Source organism: Spermophilus citellus, assembly GCF_964194105.1.
Source record: "Spermophilus citellus genome assembly, chromosome: 6".
Classification (NCBI taxonomy): domain Eukaryota; kingdom Metazoa; phylum Chordata; class Mammalia; order Rodentia; family Sciuridae; genus Spermophilus; species Spermophilus citellus.
Window position 1 is genome coordinate 148,928,790 of NC_138187.1, and position 25,378 is coordinate 148,954,167.

At 38.2% G+C, this 25,378-nt stretch overlaps 1 long non-coding RNA gene across 1 annotated transcript; it reads right to left on the minus strand.

Moving 5' to 3' along the window:
- Positions 1–1,892: 1,892 nt before the first annotated feature.
- Positions 1,893–21,539, minus strand: LOC308651648. Its single transcript, XR_014022633.1, has 3 exons — positions 21,433–21,539; positions 10,769–10,867; positions 1,893–2,581 (listed from the first exon to the last, which is right to left on the minus strand). It is a non-coding gene; the product is annotated as an uncharacterized lncRNA (long non-coding RNA).
- Positions 21,540–25,378: the final 3,839 nt, after the last annotated feature.

Here is a 25,378-nt window from a genome sequence, read left to right on the forward strand (position 1 = left end):
AACCATGCAAATTATCATGGGTTTGCATACTCAAGCTTAGAAATAAAGTGTAGGCAATTCTGATTTGAATTTTAAATTGTTTGGCTAATTCACAATCTAATGAATTCCACATTCTCAAGGACAAAACAGTTAAGGTATATGATGAATTCAGTAAGTTCAAATAGAAAAAAAACAGAAAAGATATCAAAGGGGGGAGTTATTCTCTTGATAGCAGGATTCTGTACTGTACAAAGACCTTTTAAGGATCAAAACTCCTGTGCACTACAAACTTACCCATTTCCCCTTTATTTTTTCTCCTCTTTTTTCCAATGCAATTTTCATCCCTGTGGCCAAATGAGCAAAACTCTGGTGATACTGGTGTGTGCTTTCAGAGAAAACCACTCATCTTGGATAGGGTTTCCAAGGAATAAAGGACTGTCCTAATGGAACTCTAAGACTCTATCAGGTTTTATTCTATAATTTCTGGATGACTTTTTGAGAGGATAAATTGTATAAAGTAATACATTCTTAAAGTACTGCAAGGAAAATAAACACCAGAATATGTCCATGAAGAGCTCGTTTGACTTAAGGAGAAAGGACTAACCCCACGATAGATCTTCTCATGCTGGTCATTTGTTTTGTCTAAGGAAACAAAATGGGTGGAAAAAAAGAAGCAAGTTTTAGTGGTCCCTATAAAAGTTTTATGAATAACTGGTTGTTTTCATGTAGGCCTGTCACGTTTCCTCTAAAAATGAAGACTCAGACCAGTTCTCCTGTCAGCATTAATTTTCATTGTCTATTGGTTAAAAAAAAAAAGATGTTTAGTTAGTTGTATGTTCCATTTATTGGCACTGAAAACAGGCATTATGATCAAATTTATCTCTGATGCTTACAAGCTGTGTGATTTATATAAGTCACATAAACTTGTAGAGTCTCAGCTTCCTTATCTATAAAATGAGAACAAAGATGCTACTTAGAATATATATTTTCAAGGTTAAATAATCAAGTATACTTAAAATGTCTGATATGTCAAATAGTAGTATGCACTCTTCACTCAGTAAGTAACAGTTGTTTTTATTTTTCAGGCATTTTGTGATAACATTCCTGAATGGAATGTTATATTTTTGCATAGTTTGAAGACTATCTTCAAACCTATGTGTGCTCCTTTTGATTCTATGCTATCTTGCACCTGTCTAGAATTCAAATGAGATTTTGGATTTCACAAAAATTCTGTCTCATGATTATATAAAGATTAACTATAATATTTGTCATCTTTTACTATCCTGGAAATGGAAAAGACTACATACCTGTCTGAACCTTTTCTTTTCTTCCAGAACTGGAGGTGAAATCCAGAGCATTGTACTTATTACTAGGTAAATATTTTACCACTGAGCTGTATTCCAACCTGAGTTTTTATCTTATATTTAAAAAGCCCAGTGAGCTAATTATTTGTATTGATTATTAGGATGACAATTAGAGAGGTTTAGGGTTGAATTATTTGAAGAATGAAGTTTCCTTAGCAAACTGTGAAGTCTCTTCAATTGTAAAACATTTTAAAATGTTTTTATAATGTCAACATTAATGTTAATTCAGTGATATAATATTATTTATAGACTAAAAATATAGGTCTTGTGGACTTTCAGAAGTCCATTTAAATTTCATTTTTTAAAATTTAAGAATCAAGCCTCAGATTAAAAATACAATATTTAATATAAGAACTGCCAAATTTTATAGATTATTTTTAAAAACTTTATTGTGACATATATGAATCCCACTATTGTATATAATTATAATACACCAAAAAATGTTTATGGTGACTATTATCCAACTAGTAAACAACTCTAAGCTTATTATCAGAAATATTAGTTATTTATATACTTATTTCCATTTAATAGTGTATAAGTAATTTTGTACTGTACAATGCCTAAGTCTAATCATCATAGAATTTATTACCATTGTGGGAAAACAACAACAACAACAACCTCTCTTTAATGTAGGTGTCCAAAGGACACTTAGATATGAAAATAAAATAAATCTCCAAAGTTATAAAAGCAGAAGTAAAAATAAAGATATTATAATTTGTTACACATCTGCCTCTTACTGAACACTAATATGGGTCAGATATTAAGTATACAAACATTTACTTTAATATTTCCAAAATTGATTTGAAAACCACAAAAGGTAGAATTAGTTTCTACATTTAGCGGACAAGGTAATGGGACTAGAAAGTTCAGCGACTTGCCTGCAGCTGCAGAGTTTTCAGATAACAAAGCTGAAGTATATGCTCCTGCCAGGATGTCGCAATCCTCATGCACAGATTACAGTCAAGTTCTAGAAACCTCTCGTCTTCATTTCCACTCACTCTGCTTATCACAAGCTGTGTCTACCAGCTCATTCCAGGAGAAGGAGGGGTGAGGAGAGACAGCCAGATGGCTCCAGCTCATTTAGCCAGCTGTAGCAGGATATGGATGTGATTTCCCCACCATCCCAAATAGTGTCGTGGTCTTATTCCAGAGATACGAGTACAAAGCTCTTCATGTGTTCCACATTCCAGGTTCCTGGAACCATCAACATTTGTAGTCAGCACTGCCATCAAAGAAACCTCAGAGAGGAAAAGCAAATCATCCCAGTTAATTTTTTGGAGGGGTAGGAAGGTGCTGGGTTTGAATCCAGGACCTTGCACATGCTAAATGGATGTTCTACCGCTAAATATACCCTGACGGCATCATCACAATTTTAAAATGTCTATCCACTTATTCAATTTTCTGTGTACAGCAGCACCTTCCTTTAATGGAGTGTCATGGAGGCCCGAATGGGAGAGAGGAAAGATTGGGATGGAACAAGCATCACCCTAGAGAACAGGTTAAAGTTAGGCTTTGGTTTTGATTTGATAAGGGAGCTACTGAGGATTTCAGGACAGGACATAATTAGCCTCAGCCTGTGCTTAATCTTGGGGGTGAAACTACAGCTGGGGAGTCAGGCTGGAGGAGACACAGAAGCAATGAATATGAGGTGACTCCCAGGAGTAGGGATAGGGTTCTTCATTTGAGTGGATGTAGATTCCAAGCCACGGAAAGTGGTGGCACTTTGTCAGTTGGACTAGAGGAAAAAGGGCAGAGCTCCAATCTCTAGTATGGGGAGAAATGCAAATTAAAACCACTATGAGATTTCCATCTTGTACCCATTAGGATAGTGATTATCAAAAATCAAGGGATAATAAAAGTTGGTGAGGGTGTGGATAATACGGAGTCCTAATACAGTCTTGGTGGGAATGTAGAGCGAAACATTATGGAAAATAGGATGGCTTCAATGGTATGGAGATTCCTAAAGAAATTAAAAACAAAACTACCATAGGACCCAGCAATCTCTCTTCTGGGTATAGACCCACAGGAGATGAAAGTACCACCTCATAAAGATTAGACTCTCACGTTCATGGCAGCATTGTTCATAATAGCTATGATGTGGAAACAATCTAAGTGGCTATTTCTGGACAAATGGACAAAGAAACTGTGAGATAAGTACACACACACACACACACACACACACACACACACACATCGTGGAATATTGCTCAGCCCTGTAAAGGAGATCCTAATTCTGCACCACAATATGAATGAGCCTGGAGGACATTACATAAGCCAGGCAGAAAAAAAAATTGCACAATCTCACCTTTATGTCGAATCTTTTTTTAAAAAAAATCAAATATTCAGAGAGAGCGCGCAAGCAAGAAAGCAAGCACAAAGTAGTGGTTACCTGGGGGTGGTAAAGGGGGAGAAAATAGTGAGAGATAGTTGGAGCAGATTTGTAGAATGAATGAGTCTAGAGATGTAATGTAAACATGCAGACTATAGTTCATGAAATTGTATGGTAATTGGGTTTTTTGTTAAATAATTGGGTTTTAGCTATTCTTGTCATTTAAAAAGTAATCATGTGAGATGATAGATATTTATTTGCTTCACTATAGTAATCATTTTACTGTCTATAAGCCCATCATGTTGGAAACCTCAAATATATACAAAAACTTTTTTTTTAAATCCCATATACACTCAATTTTTAAGTCACCAAGTAGTTGATATCTGGAAAAGTCTCAGATGATGTTTAAGAATAAAGTTTTCAAAAGAGCAATCTTCAATACTCAAATAAAACTGTCCCAATACTCAAGTCAACAGGAATATGTGAAATGTAGCTGAAATTTTCTTAAGGACAGTTCAACAGAGCACATTTGAAATCGGTGATGAGATTTCACTCATTATCCCATGTTCACATGCTTAATAATTTGAGAGTCCATGGGAAGGCACGTCAGCATTCATTCATTTATCCACCAAACATTTAATAAAAACCTATGAGCCAGGCACAATGCTTGGGTACCAGGAATACAAACAAACAAGATGTGGCCTCAAGGGACTTAAAGGTATAGTGGACTAGACAGTCATTCCTCCAGTAAGTATTTACTGTTACTCACCTTTGTTTTGAGTGCCAGTAATATAAGAGTGGGAAAAAAAAAAGCAAAATCTCTCTTTGGAGAGCTCACATTACAGGGGAGAAGACAGTCAATATATGAAATAAATATATAAAACACACAGTACGTGGGCTGGGGCTAAGAAAATAAAACAAAGCACTGAAGCAGGATTGAGGTGCTGCAATTTTAAATGGAGTGGCCGGGAAAGCAGCATGAATTTTGAATAAGGGAGCACACCGCGTGGCTGTCGGGAAAGGGGGGGTTTCAAGAAGCCTGAACAGTAATTTAATGGCTTTTCTGAACCAAGACCATCATAAAGGCCAAGTGGCTACAGCAATGGAGGCGGATGATAGAGGAGAGGAGATTGAAGAACTAACACAGGCCACTCAGATTGGGTCCCGATGGCCACCATAAGGACTTCTTACAAAGGATTGATGGTGACCTGACTTGTGTCCTAAAAGAATCAGCCTAGTTGCTATGAATAATGGAAATGACAAGAAGTTGTCAGTTCTCCTGTGTTTTTAAGGTAGAATCAGTCACCTGTACTTGCTGTTAAACATGGGGGGTGGGGAAAGAGGTCAGGGATAATATGTAAATAATGAAAAGAATCAAATACTACTGGCTTCACTAACTAAATTCTGTAAACTGAGCCTCGCACACGGAGATCACTTAGATCTCCAGCACATCAGAACCACCCTTGTAGGACTTCGTGCTGGAGCTACATGATCTATAATTTGCACAGAACACTGCTGTATACCCAGTGGCTGTCACACAGTGTTTCCATGTTGCACTGAGGAAACTCAGGAAATGAGTAATGGGACTTTATGGTTGTTGCCTGTCTGCTTTTCTTGGATCACGTTAAACCACATTTCTTAAAGCTCTCCCCAGTGTTCTGAAGTTGCAAGTTCTGGACCCTTTTACATCCACCCATTTGAGTGTACAGAAGGAAAGGCAAGATTCACTCACAAGGTTCCTCTTTGGCTCCTTCTATTCTAGCATTAACCCAAAAGCTTTCTCTCAGAGTATCTTTAGTCCTTAAGAAATCCAACACTAACTTCTCAAGGTAGTTGAACAAAAAGCAGCACAGGCACAGAGAAAAGACTCATTCTGAAGTATATCAATTCTGAATTATAAATGTCTAAAGACACAGTCATAAATCTCAAATAAGTTATTTTCAGATCAGGTCTCTCCTGATTTTCTTTTTGAACGGATCTATAATCCAGGATCCTAATGCCAACAAGAATTTATATTTTAAACATCTAACCACAAGGTGGAGATCTAAAGCAAAGATTAGCTGTCACACACAGCAGGGCTCAACTTGGAATCCAGAACTTCTTAACTAACATGAGAGTTGTGCAGGCTCTCAGGATGTGCCAGAAATTGACTTAATATTTTAAACTACAAGATAACACTGCTTGTGCATGAGTATTCTTTTAGATTAGAAAGAAACATAAGTGGTATGCCTATATTTAAGGAAGCCATAAGGAGCATAATATCAGGTGTTCAAGGGGAGATGATGATCATATTGGAAATTTCAAGCTTCAAGTCCCAAGTGCTTATAACAAATAAGCACTATGGTTACATCACTGATTGTTAGTACCTTAAGCAAAGCCTAATGTGATTATCTTAGTCCTAATAGTTTATGGTTGCTACTGAACAACTAATTTCCTTTAACCTGACAGCACTATCAGACTTGTGTTCTAAAGATTTTAAACTATGTGGCCATAAAAGTCCGTTAGTTTTATTTCATAGTGGACTGGTTTACCAAATGAGGTCTTTTATCAGTTAAAAACTCTCACTTCCCTTTTAGATGAGTGGGCTTTATCAATTTCCCTAATTATACACCAAATGATTTGCTTGATTCCCAAATTACTCATTTAGAAGCTTGATTATTTTAAAAGTAATCTACATTTACTTAGTTGTTTTTTAGTGTGAATATTCTTCCCTAAAGAAACAAATTAACAATTGAAAAGAAAATCTAAGCTAAAAAATAAACAAATACATGGTATGAACTTTCTCTCTGTTCTACTTATACGTGCCTTTGCTTATTATAGATATCATATAACAGAAGGGAATTAAATTAGCCTCAATCTCAGCTGAAATTCTTGGCAGCAAAATTCCTTAAAGCTCTTCAGCTATTTTTTATTGTAATGAAAGAGCTTATTTGATGAGACTGTTTTTCCTCTTGGTTCTCTCAGTTCAATCTTCAATATATTGAAGATTTTGATTACCCCAACCTTAGAAAATTAAAAGGAAAGGCAGCCACAGACTCCAATATTATTGCTCTCAGCTATTTGGTGGGACTTCCCTTCATTCCTTAGAGCTGACTTATCTCCTTATCTCCCTCACCTGCCTCGCTCAACTAGTTGAGCAAAGTTCAAGCTGTTTGTTTAGGTAAGCATCAAAGCTTGGGATGCTGATCTGTACCTAACAGACTTTTGATCCTGTGCACCTGGATTCTGGAACCTAACAAGAAAGATTTGTCTCTTCCGCTACTTTCTGGTCTCAGGGAGCCCGGAAATACCAAAAGCAGCTTCAGGGTAGTTTAGAACTTCCGCTTCCTATTTTGGACGAAAGCAGAAGTGGAGAAACATGAAAATGTTAACCAAAAAGCACGATGACCTTCTGCAGTCCACCACAACACCGAGGTTAAATTTAGTTCAAATGTTGTCTGTTTACTTAACCAGTAAAAGTTTATAGGACACCTTTTCAAACCAAAACAAAACCTACAGGAAACTTTGAGATCACCAAACATTTGTTGGTTCTCTGAGGAATCTGAGAGAGTGAGGAATTTTCTCCAGGAGTGACCTCTAGGATGGAGTGGGCTGGCCGGATGATCAGTTAGTAGCTTGGACAGCAATAAGGAGTGTTCAGCTTTCGGCTCCTCCAGAAAGCCAATCTCAAACTTTCTGTGCGTCAGAATCACACAGAGGGCTTGTTAAATGCAAACTGATGGACCCCTTCCTCCCCTGCACTCAGTATCTGATTGATTAAATCTAGTGCTGGGTCAGAGAATTGGCACTTGCCAACAAGTTGCTAGGAGATGGCTGTTCCCTTCATCTGGGACCATCTGAGAACTTTGCTCTACATCATTGGGCCTCTGAAAACAGGGAAACACTTCAAACTTTAGCAAATGTTGGAATCTCATTTTAAGAGGAAGAAAGACCAAAAAAAAAAAAAAATGAGGAGCATGGAGTTTAGAATTAGCTTTACTTGGGATTTGAATCTGGATCTGTCCAAAGCTGTGAGTCCAGGCAAAATGTTTAACCTCCCCAAACCTTACTTTCCTTATCTGCAAAATGGAGTGTAATAATTTCTGTTGCTGAGACTCAAATAAAATATTTTATGATTTTATGTCTGGTGTCTGGCACATGATATTCTATAGTAGTTGCAACTACATTTTAAATAACACAATTAGCTTATAATACACACACACATACACATACACACACACACACAAACACACATATTTATATACACATAAACCGATAGGTATGCAATACCCTTTGAGATCTAAGCATAGGAGAAATGTAGGATACAATCTGGGTTTGTTTTGGATTGAGATTAAATAATAAGGGTCTGATACAATTTAAAGAAGTATCTTTCTGTATTCAAATAAATACTTTTCATAAGATCCCTGATTCTTTCTTGAAATCTATCCCAATTTTCCATTTCTTTACTGCCATCTTAAAATTGAACCTAACATCTAACTTCTCTATTCTATTTCTTACTGCTTTATTTCTGATATTTACACCAACAAACAAAACTTTTTCTAACAAGGAAAAATGCTAGTGTCCCTGGATGTCTGTTAACAAATCCACTGGCTGGCTGCCTAAAGTTTGCCAGCCCTGTGAATAAGGGGCAGTGGAGTAGGTTGGTTATAGGAAGTGGGCTGCCATTTTAAATTGGTTTGACCCAGTGCCTTTCCTCAATAGAGTATCAGCCAAAAATAAGAATGAATATCAGCCATACATATTCTCATCAGGCCCTGTATTATTGGAAGTTATCCCAGGATAGACGGATGAATCTATCCAGGAACACAGACTGCCTCCACCACAGCTGTTTATTTCCTCTCCCTTCTCACAGGTCTGAGCCCTAACCCATTGTCAAAGAACTAAGACAAGACCACCACTCCCCTTCCTCTAATACTGCCCTCAACTTATAGTGAGAACTTTCCCATCCCCCACAGGCCATTATTAAAGGGACTTTTTATTGCCAGTGGGTTTGAAAGAGTTTTCCTCTAGTTAAAATCTTCTAAGGCAGTGTGTGATGCAAAAGGTGGACAGGTGACAACTTGAATCGCATTTCTCTAGAGTGGTTCTGTATCCTCACCCTGGACCAAACCCACCAGATCAAAATCTGAACTGTAACCAATACTCCAAGTAATTCCCAGCCCACTACTGTTTAGGAACCACTGCTTATGGCAGTTTTGCCCTGTTTGGATACACCACTGTATCTTAAGTTAGTGGGGAGGAACTGTTAGTGAAAAGAGAGAGAGAAAGAAAGAAAGAAAGAAAATGAAGGTAGGAAGGAAGGCAAAGAGGGAGGGAGGGAGAGAAGAAAGGAGAGTCAGAAAAATTACTTGAAGTTAAGGATATGATAATTGGCGATCATTTCAAAGTGTATAGAGCATCAAGTTGATAATCTTAACATAAATGCCTTTTTTAAATCAGTTATACATATATGAAGCTAGGAAAAACATTATCCAGTGAATTAGACAAAATTTTACTGAAAGTTGGGACGATAAAGGGCTTGCCATTGAAATACTGTGCATTCCTATTTGGTCTTGGCTTTCACTGTTGTTAATGGTAGTTTCTAAGATAAACTGAGTTTTCTATAAAAGTAAATCCCAGTGTTAAGAATCATAATTTGTACCAGACTGGGGAGGGGGGAGGATCCTTGCTCCAAGAATGCAGCTGAAGTGCTGTTCTTGCCAGAAGCTATATACCATTCTGCAATTTATTTTCCTTGTAATAGAAGAAAGGACTTCAAAGACATAAGTACACACATATGCTCCAAGTATGTCTAAAATCTACATGCAAGGACCTTTAAACCAACTTCCGCACGGTATCATTGACAATTCTATGATCTACGTTATGAAATATTATAAAAATGAGGCCAGGTAGGGATTCAGAGATGACATAAATTATAGGAGCTAAGAATAGTGACGTGTGAAAAATGAACTTTCTAAATTACAAACGTGATCAGCAACTCCCAGTCACCTTCAGGATAACACCTAAGTTCCTTGCCATGTCCCGCAAGCCCTTTCACCTTCTCCCCCTCCAAAAGCTAACCTACGTACACACCGAGTACTCATTTTAAAAGCAAAGAAAATCATGTGGAAGCTGAGTTTTGCCAAGAAACAGAAGGCACAGCTCTGAGAGGGAAGTGGTGACATCCAGTGTCCACTTTGCCACTGCTCTTGGACAAGTCATTTTTGTCATCTGTGAAGTTCTGAGACGAGCTAGAGGGTGGCTGAAATCCACTGAGGTTGTGACATCTTATTAGTTCGCTGAAGTTTCTACTTCAGTGACAGAATTGCTAAGTCTGTCCATGAGGCTTATGATTGGTCTGTTTTTTACATCTTCTTCCTTTCTGAATTGGGTCATAGACCAACACAAATTTAAGAAGTAACCACTAATAATTTGAACACTGATATCTTCCTAAGTGGAAAAGAGATTTGAAGTAGTGGAAAACAAGCAGTGAAACTCATGTTCTCTTTTGCTTTATTGGGATGTAAGTTTTTCAAAAGTAGATGTTCAGTCCTTTACCCACCCGCTGCTTTGAACATTCATTTGAGAAAAATCTTAAATTTCAATTGAGCTGCAAAAAGGTCAGTTTTCATATGCCACATGAAAGTAATTCAAGTTTGAGCTAATTCTGAATATCAGAAAACCCTCTTTGTAGCCCTTTATCAGAGGGCATTTTTGTGTTTGTCAGTAATAGTGAGAATATCTTTAGTATATGAGTCCTCTCAAAGCCTTTTTCAAAAGATATGTGTTTCTAAACAGACTTTTAAAAGAAATCCAATAAAACAGAGATAATATAGCAGTAGCTGCTTAGTAAAGGAAAAAAGAGCTTGATGATTGTTCTATCAAGAGCACTTAAAGAAATCTTTCCTAAATAAATCCTAAAGGAAGCCCATGCTATTTAAATAAAATTCTAAAACAAGTACTAAGGTCTCAATACTATCATACCAATTAGTAGACTACAAAATACACAATCATAAAGCCCCAGTACGGAATATGTCACTAGTTACTCTAAATTTTATTCAGAACAATCCAGTCCCCCAAAATCAAGTTTAATCCCAAGGAGAGGACTTTCTAAAACCTGAATTCTGCAGGAAGCCAGCTTCTTAGAGTCTTCTCATGACTTTCTGCCCTGTGCCTCCTTATCTTCTCTCCTATAGCAGCTTCCCTCACTGAGGACCTGCATTCACAAAAAATAAAAACAAAATAAAAAACAAACAAACAAAAACAGAACAAAACACTGCTCACTGCATGTGAGGAGCATCCAGGCAAAATCCTGAGACTCAAAGAGTGACATTCCAATGAATCGTATACACTCTAAGGTGCTGATGATGGCATTTTGAACTATGCAGAATTTTGAACTGGTAGAGCTCTGTTCTGCTGGGGGAAAAAAGAGACCCATTTCAAGTGCAGTCACTGGGATTTGCACTCTTTTGGAAAGAGAAGATGAAGCAGAGTCTCACCACTATCCAAATGAGGCACTACAGGACTATGGAAGTTTGCATCATATACAAGCAAGAGAGAAAAGACATTCGTGTATGACTGCCTGGATGCTCTCACAAATCAGAGGAGCCCTCCTTCTTGCCTGTTGGGCTGAGAGGAAACTGGAGAAGCCTGAAGCTTATTGGATTTATATTAAGAGGACAACCAGCTGGAGACAGGAAAATAAAATTGTTAAGCAAAAGATGAAAGATTTAAGGATTCCAGAAAGCCTGTGTGAACTGAGTTCATGATGGTGATCTATAAGAGCAGATTGAAGAGGTCCACAATGCTTAGGGTGACACCTCCCCTTGAAATTATCTTAGGAAATTGCAATGAACATTTAAATTCCATTGAAGTAATTTCCAATACCTGGCTGGTATTATTTTGACTGTGACATCATCTACAAGGGATCCTTTGTTCTCTCAGGCACAACTGGAAACCATGATCTTTTTTGACTCCCCTATTATGGGAGAGACATTTTCTAGGGACCATATACTCCCTATTAACACCTGGCTTCCTTCTCTGAAGTCTCCATTAAAAACTAGGAAAAGATGCAAGGGTGCCTATGCACATGAATACACACACAAAAAAAAATATTTTCTTATTGTTGGTTCCTTTGGGATCTAGATGAAACAAATAACAAAAAAATGTTGCATTTCTTGTATCAATCTAATATTTGTTTATTCACTTTATATACCATATTGGTAAACAATATAAGATTCATTATTATTCAAAATGGTTTTATTAGTGTGCAATAATTGCACATATTTATGAGTCACAGTATGATCTTTTAATACATGTATACAATGTGTTTTGATCAAACCAGGATAATTAATGTTTCTATCTCCTTATACTCCTATCCTTATTTTGTGCTTGAATACTTCATGCTCCTTTCCTGTAGCTGTTCATAAAATATTTAATAGGATATTATGAACTGTAATTACCCTACTGTGCTGCAAAACAATGGAAAACGCGTAAGGAGCTAGAAATGCTAACTACCATGATTTGATCATTATACATTGTAGATACATAACAAATTATCACACCATATCTCATAAGTATATATAATTAATAATAAAAAGTTTTAAAATAATTTTTAAATAAAATAAAGAATTAAAAGACAAAATATGTGTACAAATTATTATTCTCTTAATAATATGGAACTTGTAACTCCCAACTTGTTTCAGTAAGCAGTGGGTGATATGAGCCTCTAGTCAACGTCTCCCAATCTCAAATTAAGTACAGATAATTAACTGTTTGATAAGCTAAGATGGATAAAAATCCTCCAGTTTTGAGGTATCTATCTGACTCTTCAAGGTAGTTTTCTTGCATCAAAAGAAAAATTACATTATCTGCCTAGAATAATTCATGTCAAATGAAGAGTACTTTCAAAGAATATGCACTTAAGCCACTTTGCTATTTTATTATGACTTTGAACTTTACTGGTTGCAGCAATGACAATACTTCAGAACCTATGAAAATCTTGCTCACTGATGGGACAATCCAATAGCTGGAGATATGCATGAACACATTTAATGCCATCAGTTCCAAGGTATAATATGCCTTCAGGAGCTAGTAATAATCCCCACAGTACAAAGAAGCAGAGGGCAAGGTCACTGTTGCAAATCCTACAGGATAGCTGTACTCAGCAGAGCCAATATTCTATGATCTTCACCATTACAGGATACAGAGGATGCGTACTCAAAGAAACCGAACACCTCACATGGAATGACCAAGTAGGATCTTGTAATTTTGAATTAATGAAGTCATATTAAATAAAAAAGCCTATATTATAGAATAATATACATATATTTGTAGTTTTATTATTCTAAGAATATACAAAAGCAAAAAATCTTATAAAAAGTTTAGAAAAATTATTTAATGATAGCCTAAGTAATAATTTGATTATCTGAATATAAGTAATATTTCCAAGCATTCAAGGACATGTTCAAAATGTTTAAGTGTGGTAATTTATAGTAGTGATTTATTTGATCTCTGAAGAACTATATTACACTGGGGGGCTACTTAGCAATTGCTGACTTTCAGAGTTCTCTAATATGGGAGACAGCACCAGTCACTGAAGCCAAAAAGCTAGCTTGAGCTTTACCCTGGACCCCCCATTCCCCTAGCTCTGTTCACTTACTTACCAAAGTATTCCGTGCTTAGCTCTATCTTTTCCCCTTGTCTGCCTGGAAAGTCCAACTTTTCCTTCCCATTCCCAATTCTGTGTGATCCAGCCTGACTCTTCAAGACACACTTAGGCTTTCCTAATAGCCAATATGCTTTAGCCATAGTACAATACATTACTAGATCATAACATCGTTAAGTATTATCTCCTCCCTTAGAAATGGGGTGAATACCTTGAAGGGGCAAATGCAAGCTGACGTCCACAAGAGGGAGCCATAAATCAGCAATCAGACCAGAAGCAAACACTAGATCCAAGGGATCTGGTTAAAATGGCACCTAAAAGGTCAAACTATAACCTGGGGAGTCGGGTTTGGGGGTGAGAGATAGAAGTAGGAGAAGATTTGTTAAAGGAAGACAGTGCAGAATAATTGCCACAAACACCGATTTAGGTCTGTGGCCCATTTTCTTAAGAGGATTCTGATACAGGGGGTGTGTTAAGCTGTGTAACATAGTCAAGGCAAGGCAACCAGGCAGGGTTTTTCATTGATGTGCCCAATGGGTGGTCAGCTATTTGGGAAGTAGAATTCTGACCCTCTCTCCTGGATAAGGGGTCTCCTCTCCTATTCCTTCTCTCTCTTCTTGAACAGCACAGAGCTTTCTTTCTTTATTTTAATTAGGTATATATGACCGCAGAATGCATTTTGATTCATTGCACGATGTAGCGTTGCACCATAAGTGCAGTCATACATGTATCTAGGGTAATGATGTCCATCTCATTCCACCATCTTTCCTGCCAAATGGAAGAACTGTGATTGGGCAAAGGGGAGGGAGAGGGTGGGGTATGGGGGCAGAACTTTTTGAATATTGTGACCCAGAGAAGAGAAAGGGACTGGAGCTGAGAGATCAGGGTGAATACTCTTGGGCATGTCATAGCAAAAGACTGGATGTGGAAACCGCTGGTCGTTTCTGATTCTCCTTTGCCTATGTCAACCTCCTATCTGCATCACAGATGTGGTAAAAATGCACCAACTATCACTGTATGCTGCCAGTGCAGAGAGTATCCAAGCGGTGGATAGTTCATGGTTAAATAAAGTGCTATTTGTGCTCTTGTTGAAGCGTTGTTAGGACGTTATGTAAGAGAGGAAGAAGCGTAGAGGGACAGCAAGGCCACTGGATGCTCTGGAGCACGTATCATCTTCCCGCTCTCCACCTTGCCAGCGGGGCGTGTACCCTGGGTCCTCCCACCAAGCCCTAGAGCTGCCTCCTCCGTCCTTGGCTCTGTTACAGAGAACCAGCCCGTGGGTTCTGCTGAGCTCCTGGGAGCATCGCACGAGGAAGTTCAATCAGGGTCAAGAGGCTTGTTTTCTCTTCCTCCTGCCTGGATTTACTCTAAAACCGATTTGTCCTGCCAAACGGAAGGAACTCCTCATTGTCTTTTCACACTTGAGCTTCCCTAACGCAAGCACTATCTTAGGAGTTGGCATTAAGCCCCAGACTTATTGCACATTCCGCGTAGGTTATTTGTTTTTTCCTGGAATGGTGATGGATCAAGGCCTGATTCTATGAAGTAGTCTGTGAGAATTTCTGGGAGAATATGGTGTTTATCAGCATGAATGGTGGTGGTTTGAAGTTGATGTTGCTCCTTTTCCGTTCTGTTATTCTCTGAGAATTTTAACCCTATTGCTGAAACTTTATCTCAAAAAATGATTTGAAGATGAAACTTTCCAGAAGAGCTTAGTTAGCCCTAAATCTGGCCTGTGTCTAGCAACATGCAACACCTCAGATTTCAGGGCTACTAAAAATAAGGCTCCTACTAGAGTTGCAAGAAAATGTTAGCTGTTTCTTCTGACAATTGAGATGATACCATATGTAATTTTAAATGCAAAAAATATTAGATCTCAAGGGAGTTATATTCAGAAAAACTCCATGTCCAATCACAGAATATAAAAAAATAGAGTGAAATGGTCTTGAATAAGTAAATCTGGGGATATGGCTGCTTTGGCTGCTTAGCAGTTAAGTACTCCTGGGTTCAATCCTTGGTAACAAACACAAACAATCAAAAAAGCAGCAGCAGCAGCAAGACTTTGGTTTCACAGAAAGTGTCCTTCCCCTGCCCCCCCCCACCTCCAAAAATTAAAAGAAGGAAAAACCCAAAACCAAACAAGTTGTTGGATGGAAAAGTAATTATTGTACCAGTATTCATCTGGCTACAAACAGTATTGTTATATTTTATGTGCAAAGTGGTATCATTGGAATTGCTATAATGAATAATTATTTTGTGACACATCTATGTATTTTACTAATATATCTCCATTATATAACACAAAAGTGAGCAAGTTTAAAAACAGTGATTCATAATCACCTGCTACTTTAAAAAATCCAGTGATATGCATACCTCCTATTCAAAGGGTAGGAATGTCCCCTAGACCTCTCTTTTTGTCCTCAGTCTTTGCCAACCAACCCACACTATGGCCGTTAAATCCATAAAGCTTCTAAATCTGTTACAGCTCATCTCACCACAAAAGCTAACCACATGACCTGCAGGGCTGCTTGTGTGAAAACACCACAGTCCCTCCCCAAGATCAGGATAACCTGAGTCAACAGCGAACGCATTAGTGAAGTACAATTGCTGGTTTATGGAGTAATTCCAGTGAGCCACTGAGCATGAGGTATCTTCTAATTCTTCCATTGTGTGAAGATTTGGTTTGTGGGCCAGTAAGCCGAGTGGACATAAAGATGAGGCAATGGAATCATGGGTTGATCTTTCCATCAAAAATAACTCCCATTATTTTGAAAAGAAAAATATTTATTTGGTTTTTGCTTCAATAAAATAGAACTAGATCAAGATCTTGAATTATAAAAACTAACATTCTTCAAACTGCAAAAAAAAAAATTTAAACTCTTGATGTCAAAAATCTTTATCGACCTATCCTAGAGGCTTTGAAGGGGGGGACTCTAAAGTTTAAAATAATAAACTTACGCCACTATCACCTACACCAAAGTAAAAAATATTATGCACTTTTCAAAACAAAATAATTAAGACAAGGATGATCTAGATGAGACCCTAGAAATTCCTTGCCTCCTCCTACCCTATTTGACCCAGGGAAAAACTGGGGACCACACAGGCTATCTGGTTAAAGGTAAGCACAGGTCAATGGCTGGTATGTGGATAAGCCAGAGGCAGACCACTGGTCATATGACTTCTCTTCTTCGCCCTTTTGAGGTAGGAAAAACCAAACTGCCGTCCTCCTGTCTCCCATTTCAGTATCCACTCTCTGATTCCCTTGGTACAAATGTCTAATCTATGTCCTATTCCTAAAGAATCTTTCTCAGTTAACTATTAAGTTCAGAAAATAATTCTTCCCACTAGTGTGTAGTCTTAAGCTGAAATGTAGCCATGGCACATGAATAGATGCTGCTAACAAAAATGGGCTCTGATCAAATTGGGAAATTCTAAAGTTAGACAACAGTTTCTTTTCTGTAGGATAGTTCCAGGCCTTTTAGCTGCTGATGTACACTGTGAGTCTTCAATCTTATTTGTTTATGGTGTCTCTATTTTTAAAACAACAAAGCATATGATGTTGCTTACAATGATGAATGAAATGGATATTTTGAAAATTTGCAAAATATATATTAAAAAAATGAACTGGCTCTGTTCAGACCAGCCGAAATGATAAGAAGATATCTAGAGTATTTGCATTTACAAATTCATTTTTGGAAGATTAAAAAGACTTTGAGATATGTGAGGGAATTAAAATTTAAAATGGTATACACTATACCAATAAAACATTGAGGGGAGAAGACAGGAGCAGCTAATAATCAGATTAATTCTTATCTGCTTTCGTGTAAAGCTGACTTAGTAACAGAGGTACCCTTTATTGAGCGCGGGCTGCATGATAAGATGTATAGCACTTTAGTCACATCAACACTCTTAAGATAGAGCCTATCACAAGCTGGTCCATTTCAAGACTTGTCTTATCCTATTAACCTCCCTGTGACACACCTTCCCCAACCTACCCCAATTAACAAAACTCCAACTATTCAAACGTGGACTTCATTTTTTCTTCAGACCATTTCTCCACATGTGCCAGGATTCTGCCTATATTTCAGAACTATTTCCCTCTCCTGTTGAAGGAGAGGAAACAGCTGCTACTTGCTTGAAATTTTGCTTACATTTCGTGTTTTCCTTTCAGGACACCCCTTGCAATGTATTCTCTGAGTTCGTCACCATCCTTCCCAACCGTTGTGCACTGTGAAAGCAGCATCACCAATACATTGCTCATTTTTAGTCACGTATGTTTAAAGGAAAGTGCAGCAGGAAGATCAGAGAGTAAATTTGATCATTTTCATTCAATGAATGTCCAATATTTAAAGGTTTGTGAAATGCAATCTAATTCCGAACTCAGCTACTCAGCACTATGAGGATAGATAAATACAAGTAAGAGCAGACCTTTTTAAAAGTGCTTACCATTTTTACACCATTCTCACCTAACAGAGCTCCAGAAATACTTTTTTTTTTAATCCATAGAGATGAGATGCAATGAGTTCAGTTTTGCCTAGTAAACCTTTTGGCCTAACATCCCGCACAGCGAGCGTGAAGAGTTCACGGTCCTAGCCAGATCTTCTCACTCATTAAAAGAAAAAAGAAACTCCTTTCATGCACTGTCTATTCCTTTGATTTGTGATTTCTCTACAAAGATTTTAAACTCCCCTGCTGGCCACATTATTCCTGAAAGGTACAGAGAGAGAACTGAGCAAGCATCCAGCCACATCAGACCTTACTGACTTTAGTTTCCATTTTCCAAAATTTGGAGAAAAACATATCTGTTCCAAGTTACCTGCTCAGTTGCCTAAGTTTCTCCTATGAACTCTCTATATAGTTCCATAATCTTTAAAATGGAATCCCTTGGGAAGAACTGTGATAAGGAAACATGAAACATTTATCTAGCATTTGATCCAATAGACAAGCACATATCAAAGTTGTTAGAAGGTACTAACTCACAACTATGACCTTAGGATTAGAAATGTGAGAAAATAACTTGTCAGAAGCTTATGGCTGTGTTTTCTTCGGGCTGGAGGGCATAAACAGGATGTATTGCTCTTCATTTATCTTGAGTAAATGTTTGCTTTGGTCTATTTTTGCTTCCTCCCCCACTTCCTCCTAAACATGTTACACTCCAGTCCCTCATGTCAATATTTAAGGGACTCATTTAGCAGCTGCATTGTGTTCATTTCCTGTAATCATTGACTACTGATGGGCCGCTTTTTTTTTTAACTTTCAAAATAAGTTTTAATTAAGCACAACAGGTAATAAACTATGTCAGTTCCCATCCTTACTCCCACCACCAACCTCCACATTTTCAAATCAAACTACAGCTAATATTAATTCGTCATGTTACATCTGTGTTCCATATTCAGTGTATCAAAGGAACTAGAAGAAAAATGCCAATAAATGTGTTAATTCAAACCACTAATCTTTTGAAGAAGATCTGTCCAGTGGCAACCCAAGCACCTGCATTTTCTTATATTTTTGACAATTTTCTTCAATAATTTGGAATCCTTAATCAGATATTGGGTATCCTGGATTGACTAATTCTGTTTCTTCCTTGTTGTACTTTTCTGTTTATTTGTCCTTTTTTTTTTTGTTTTGCTTTCTAGAAAATGTCTCAATTTTAGCTCCCCAAAATTTTACAGCATTCTCATTTTGCCAATTTTTAATTTCCAATATCTCTTTTATGTTCCTTTTTTCTCATAATTTCAAATAATTTCCTTTTTTATAGATGTGGAATTCTTTTCTCTCCAAGGATACTAAAATTATATAGTTCCTTGGAAGTTTTCTCCTCCTTGAATTATCTGTAATGAATACACATGGAGATTTTAATGGAGAGTTTTTATTTGCTCTGAGGACTATTTGAATAGTGGATACTTTCTTCAAATATACAACAGAGGGTACGGGGAAGGCTCCAGTTCTCCCTACTCCCTGTTTTTGCCACATGACTTTGCAGTTCCCATCATTAAAGAAGCACAATTTATTTCCTGAACCCTTGTATCTTGGCCAGTCTTACAACTCACTCTGGTCAATTTAATTGAGCAGATATAGCAGGGTGCCAATTCTGAACAGGCCTCAAGAAATCTTTTGTTTTTTCTCGTACTCACTCTTGTATCTATGTCATCCCCAGGTTAGCCGGCTGGAGGATAAGGAACTCATGAAACGGAGCCACGTTGTCCCAGTTATTCCAGCTTAGTCCTCCCCAGACAGTGAAGACCAGACAACCGCCAGACACAAGATCAACTCCAGTCAGGATCACGCACAGCCATCCAGCAGAACACCCTAGGCAGTGGCTTAATTGTGTCCCTGAGATTTTGTGGCTGTTTGTTACATTACTGGCACAATAGATAACTAATACTGATGGGTAGGTAGATGTGGAGGACCTCACAGAGGCACCAGGGAATTTAAATACATGCTTATGAAATGCAACCCCCTGAAGGGTATTCTTATAAAGAGGGGAACATGATTTAGTTTTCATTTTGGAAAAGTAAGTAACACTGACTACAATGTGTAGGTTGCATTCAAAGAGGAAACTTTTACAATAGTCTAGGTAAGAGATGATGAATACTTGAATGAAGGCAATATCAGTAGGATGGTTAGGAGAAGACATACTAGAAATGCCAAAGAGGTCAATACTGCTGCATATGGTAACTATCTGGATGTGGGAGGAGGAGAGGAAAGATCCTAGTATGTTTTCTAGGCATGGGGTTTTGATGCTAGGAAATCAACCAGAACTAGGTTCAGGAAGGAAGTATAATAGATTCAGTTTCTCTGCATTGAACTTGAATCCTTATGTGGGATACTTAGTTAGACGTTGGGTAGTCAGTTATATGTACAGGTCTGGAGGTCAGGGCACAGCTCAGGAGATAATATATATATATATATATATTAATAATAATATAGGAAACCACAGTATGGGGATTACACATAGAGCCATGAGCTAGGATTGAATCAGCTGGGGAAAAGGTGTGTATTGAGATGAGAGCCAAACACAGAACACTGGGACTAAACACGTTCAAGATGCTTGCTGAGGATGAGATTCAGCCAAGCAGGGAAAGGAGGGAGGGTGCAGAACACACGAGAATCAGCTGATCTCAAAGCCAGAGGAACATTCAAGAAGAGAAGGATTGACAATATCTATAGTATGAGCTGTATCTCTTTCATTAAGAATACATGTCTATCAAAATCTTAGAGCCAAAAAAGGGATTTAAAGATCAAGAACTCAACATGGCAGTGACATCTACAAAGTTATTTTTCAAACTAAATAAATAATTTCGTATGAGATGGCCCCTGTGGGTCTGACAGCCGAGTGATGAAAAAAAATATATTTCTGAACATACTTAAAAGGATCATTTCAAAAATTGTAGAGTCACTTTGAAGTCCCACAAAACTTAAGAGAAAAGCAGGAGAATGATTCTTAACAACCACAATAAGCTCTTTTCTTTCTAATTTCAGGTGGCTTTCCCTAGAGAGCACAGGAACAGATGTTCAGTGAACATAAAGGTCATCTCTGCAGCACAGGACACTCTGCTTGCCTGATTATTAATAAACTGTCATTCTAACCAGCTGATTGGAAAACAAGCTAGCAAGCATTTAGGCCAAATGTGCAGGGACTTCAAGGAGCCTGCACTTTTTGATCATCTGATACAGTGTCTGTTTTAATCTTATTCTTTGACAGGACAGAGATTAAAAACAGTTCAATTAGTCTGCTGTGTTGAGGTTCCTTTATCCTTTGAATGTATACCACTGAAACGAATTTTTCATGAGTTCCTTTTTATAAAGAAGTGTGAGGTTAGCACTTTCAAATCATAAGAAAATCCATCCCACTATTCAGAAATCCTTCGAATTGTAGACTTCTTGAATGATGCTATCTAAGCCTTATAGTTGTTACCAAGTGAACCCCACAAGCAATCAACTAAGGTTCATTTTAGGTCTCTGCCTTAAAGAAACGTCTTGAAGAAGGAGAAGAGAGCAGCTTATCTAACCAAGGTAGAGAGTCATTTCATCAATTTGAAACATAACTCTGAGCAAAACTGGTTTTCTGTATCAGCAGTCTTTGCATTCCATGGTAAAAAATACTTGCTTACCAGTTTCAAATGAGAACCAGGACCCTTCCTTGGTTGGGGTTGGGGTTGAGACAGTCCTCAGACCCTTGGTCACCCCTGCCAGGCAGGAGTGCAAGGAACCCATGAACAGCACATCAACACCCCAGCAGTTGCTCATATCCTATTATGGACCTTGTTTTCAAGGAAATAAGCACATCTCACTCATCCATGGACAAACTAACACGTTACTAAGCTGCAACACCAAGCACATTCTCTCTATAAAATGTCTCTAAAAGAAGCTCTCAAACTTGGGGGTAGGTGGAAAGGTATTCTATTTTAAATTCACTCACATTGTTTCAGCAGCACATATTCTTAAAGATATTGATAGTTAAGGACATCTCCTGTTTAATCATGTAGTATCTGTCCCTATTATAGTAGCCAAGAGCAAAAGACCAACTCAAATTAGCTTAGTAAGGATCAACAGAAATTTCTTGGGTTGCATAACTGAAAGACCCTATAGGACACTCCCTCAGGAATATTTGGCTTCAGAATTTCAGATTTTGAGTGTTTTAGTCAGCTTTCCAATACTGTAACAAATACCTAAGACAAATCAACTTAATAAGAGGAAGACTTTATTTTGGCTCACAGTTTCAGTCCAAGGTCCCTTGGCCCCACTACTTTGAACCTGTGGCCAGGCAATACATCTCAATGAGAGCATGTGCCAGAAGAAGTACTTACCTCCTAGAGGCCAGGAAGCAAAGAGAGACAGAAAAGGGGTTGAGGCTCCATTATCCTTTCCATGGGCACACCCCAATAACCTAACCTCCTCCCATGAGGCTCCACCTCCTAAAAGTTCCACCACCTCCCAATAGGACCACAGGCCAGGGACCAGGCCTTTAACACATGGGCCTTCAGGGGACATTCCAGATAAAACTAATACCCCAAGGATCCTGTTGCTCCCTCTCCATCCATGGCTCTGCTTTCCTGTGTGTTGACCTCAAGTCAGTTAGGTCCTCATCTCATAGTAACAGGTCCTCATCTCAGTCCCAGCCTCCTGGAGGATGCTGTACCCAAGGACCCCAGAAAAAGGTAGGTCCTGATTTGGCTCAGTCCATCTTGGGGTGCATGCCCACATATAACCAGTCACTACAGGCCTGGCCTGAGTCCTTTCCCCTTCAATGACCACCACCACTGAAAGCCTGCAGAAAGAAGGGCCAGTGGTGTGTATGCATGCAGTGGACTGAATGCAGTCAGAATGAGGAAGGGCTAGTCTCCACAAAGAAGAATGAAAAATTGCAGCCAAGTGTCATGGCACATGCCTGTAATCCCAGCCACCAAGGAGGCTGAGGCAGGAGGGTCACAAATTTGAGGCCGGTTTCTGCAACTCACTGAGGCCCTGAGCAACTTTGTGAGATGCTGTCTCAAAATAAAAAAATAGAAAGGGCTGGGAATGTGACTCAGTGGTTAACTGCCCCTGGGTTCAATCCCTGGTACCAAAAATATTAATTAATTAAATATATATATATATATATATATATATATATATACACACACACACACACACACACACACACACACACACATATTTCTGGAAGAAGAGGGAAGAGATGCTAGACATAGAAAAGCTTTATATCTCTTATAGTTTGAAAACACCACAGTGTTTGAAATATAAAAAAGACCCTAACAAGAGCAGTTAATGAGCAGTAATAATGATCAGGCATATTTCTGAGACCCAAACAGATGATGTGTTGTGAAGATAAGATCATTGGTAATTCTGTCAGTATAAGTCTCCCAGTTCATTGTACAACTCATCTGGTCTGTTTAACTACAAATTTGAACAAAGTGATGTCAGTGCTGTATAATTATTAATAAAAAATAACAAAAAAGCAAAGAAAATGTATTTAGCAACCAAAGAAAAATTGACATTTGAGCACAAGAAATAATTTTAGGTCTGACACACGGTTGGCTGAATTGGCATCCAAGAAGCCTAGTTTGTGTTCCTGCTTCCGCCATCACAGTGTGTCATTGGGTAAATCTGTATGTTGTTTGCCTTTAAGTGAGTTCCCTGCATACAGACAGGTCCATCCAGCATGACTTCCAAGCTCTGAGCACTTGTTCAGCGGCCTCCCCAGGCTGAAAGACATTTCCCCTCCCTTGGGCAATCTCCATCAGCCCACGGTTTAAAGCCATCTGCATGAAGAAGCTCCAGCCCTCATTAGCCTCCTCTCTCTCTGATTGCACTTTGTCAGCCATGAAAAGTTGCTGGAAAACTACATAGAATGTTGTCCATAACCCAATTTGACACCCAGTCATATTATTTCATACCATCTCATGAATATTTTTATGATATACCTCATTTTTTTTACTTCTACCCCTCTTGACCCTTAGGTTTGGTGATTCTAAAACACTTATACACCTCTTTGGAAATGTGTCACTCTATCTCTCTTTGCAAATGCTCCTTCTTATGGACAGAAACCAGCCCCCACACTCGGCCATCTCCTTCCCTCCTTCCACTCTTCACCTGGTACCTTGCACTCATCCTCCTTAGGTTAAATGTCCTGCCTTCAAGACTTCCAGGACCCTAAGTTAGCACAATTTTCCCCCTACTTTTCCAAAGCCTCTTCAGCAGTCCAGGTATGCATTTTCTTTATAAATTTTCAATGCAAAGTCTTCAGCAAGCCTTTGATCAACTTAGCAAGTCAAAAATAGCTTAAGGGGGAAAAAATGAGGGAACAATTTAATCCTAAATGGCACTGCAGTCACTAAAAGTACATGAGGAGTTTGGCATTAAAGAAAGTTAAGAAATATTTCAGGGAATTGTATGTTTAATTCATCACAGTATTCTCAGCCTGATACTCATTACCTAAAACAGATAGAATACTAAATGTCAGTATCTAGACAAGCAAACAGAATAATCTGGACGTGGACAAATGCCTGCAGGTTGGCGGGAGGAAGCCCGGTCTAGCAGAGTGTTAAAAGTGAACCGGATTTGAACACACAGAATGGAGTTGACTATTATTCTATCGGGCTTAAATTGTTTTATCAATTATGTGAATTAGGCAATTCTTGCTCTAAGGCAAAAGTGTTTTTTTTAACACTTTAAAAAAGATGATAAGGGGGGGAAAACATGAAGAAAAATAGAAGTTGGGGGCAGTGAGTCTTAAGGAAGTACAAATGGAGTACCCCTATCATTGGGGGCCCTGTTTTCTAGTCCTACTCCTAGAATGTCTGAGAACAAAGGCATCACACCAAAGTCTGAAACTGTCTGCAGTGGGTTCTGTTTTAAAGAAGTATTGTTTTTAATTAAGTCTATTGCCTTACACTCAGACAAGGGACTGAGAAATGATGCTGCTCTTAACCTAAATAGCATCTCTCAGACAAATCTGGGATGTATTTCCTATGAAACAGAAAACAGCACATTAGTGGCGTGAGCCTTAATAGTTTGGGGGGGATCTCGTGTTTATCAAGCCACTGGGCTGTGTACCTCTGTCATAATGAAATAACCATTCTGCAGGAACTTAATACACTCTGGGAACGATGCTTGAATGTCGTACCCAGGGAACCTAATAATGTAATTTGAAGCAACTATGTAAGAGGAACAGGAAAACAACCCAAGCTGTTATCTCTTATTGAGTCTATTTTCTTGCAAAGAATCCTGAGAAAACAAAAGATATTTTGTTTGAAGTTTTTTTTTTTGCCTTCTTCAAGTCTAAGAATTAAAAAAAAAAAAAAGCCCTTTGAAGTACTTACAAATTAAACATTGCTGAACACTATTTCTTCCTTTATACCCAAAATATTTAGTAATTCTGTTATTGGACAATTTTGCCTTTCAAAAAATTATTTCACTAGTGTCCTCTTGTTCCTAAAGGTAAGCAATGCAGAGCCACAAGGAAATCATATCCCACCAGCATTGCTTGGGAACTTAGAAACGGGGTTCTCGGGCCCTACCCTAAAATGACTCAGAATGTGCATCTTAGGAAGAGCCCAG